Source organism: Haplochromis burtoni, unplaced genomic scaffold (genome assembly GCF_018398535.1).
Source record: "Haplochromis burtoni strain Fernald_Lab_line unplaced genomic scaffold, NCSU_Asbu1 Contig_1661, whole genome shotgun sequence".
Taxonomy (NCBI): domain Eukaryota; kingdom Metazoa; phylum Chordata; class Actinopteri; order Cichliformes; family Cichlidae; genus Haplochromis; species Haplochromis burtoni.
Window position 1 is genome coordinate 18,672 of NW_024584022.1, and position 1,434 is coordinate 20,105.

The 1,434-nt window shown below is 43.0% G+C and overlaps 1 long non-coding RNA gene across 1 annotated transcript in view; it reads left to right on the plus strand.

The window, feature by feature from the left end:
* Positions 1–1,434, plus strand: part of LOC102307026 — a 3,978-nt gene continuing 2,544 nt past the window's right edge. The window contains exons 1-2 of the long non-coding RNA XR_317958.2: positions 1–67; positions 182–869. This is a non-coding gene — a long non-coding RNA (uncharacterized LOC102307026). The remainder of the gene's footprint in view (positions 68–181; positions 870–1,434) is intronic.

The window sequence follows — 1,434 nt, forward strand, 5'->3', positions numbered from 1 at the left end:
ATCTGTGGGTTCTTACTGGTGTTACTGGTTCTGTTAGGGAGACCATGTGTTCACAGGAAACTTGATGGTGAGACTCAGACTTTCTATTTCATGGTAAATTATTTTGATGTGATATTCACTAATATTTTTCTCAGAGTATGAAAGAGTAAATTATTTCGCTGTTCATTCTGACTGATTTCAGCTGATGGGGGAGAAGTTGGAGATAATGACATCACATACAGTGAGAGAAAATCTCAAATCATCGGCAACAGCCAATCAGAGGAAGCAGAGGTAGTGTTTAATATGCTGTGTCGAGCGTTCATGTTGATATTGAAAGAAAAGAGAAAACTGGTTACATGAACTCATTGTGAACTCACTGAGCCTAAACTCATGTGTTAAACACAATAAAAAGCCCTTACATATTCCGTGCATAATATGTCCACATTCACGTGTGTTAATGATTGTGTCACGGTTCTGTGTCAGTGTGGACCCAGTATTTTGAGTTTATTATATTTCGGTTTAATTGACGATTATTATTTGAGTTTCATGTATCTTCTGTCCGCCCCTCTGTCGAGTCCGTGTCTTTGAGTAGTGTTTCCTGTTTATTGTGAAAGTCTTTGTCTTAGGTGAGTGCGTGCAGCTTTGTTCCCCCCTGTCTCATCCAGTAACTGCATGCCTCTGGACTGTGGGAGGAAGCCGGAGTACCCGAGCTGTATCTCAATTCATTGGCCGCATTCCTCGAAGAACCCAGCCTTCATGGTCGACGTGGGCAAGGTCCTCCAAAGACCGAGAAGGCCAGAAATGCGAGGCTGTGAAGTGGGACGGTGTAGCCTTCAGATTTGCGTCACCAGTTGTCTCACCAGTTACCGCGCTATGATTTCTGAGATATGGTAGGCCACGAAGAATACACCGGACCCATCTTTCAAATCAGGGGAAATGAAGGACGCATTTGTCGGCCCACGTTTGGAGCAGTCTTAGAATTGGGACAGCCTTCGTCGTCTGGCTGTGACGTAATTGGCTTTCAAATGTGGCCTCCGAAGGATGCAGCTCCTGAATGAAAACGCTATCTGCTTTTTGCACAAAATTATCAAATTTGCAGCTTCAGTTAAGTTAAGTAGGATGGTTTGTCAGAACACCAGCTATAGGTGTGAACGAGTGTTTAGTTGTCTGTCTCTTTGTTAGTCCTGTGACGGACTGGTAACCTTTCTGCTGTGTATCTCAGCTGGAATAGATTCCAGACTTTGTGCTTCCATAAGATGGATCAGTGATTCAGAAAATGGATGATTTCTTTCAATGATACCATTTTACGGAACTTATTTAAAGACTAGAATTGAACTCACTGTAGGTGTTCTGAGTTTGTAGGTGACCGTTAATGAATGCTGCTCTTTGCATGTGTTTTTCAGCCTGTGGTTAGTCTGTTAACAGAAACAACGGCTCTGTGGTCGTCATGTTTCC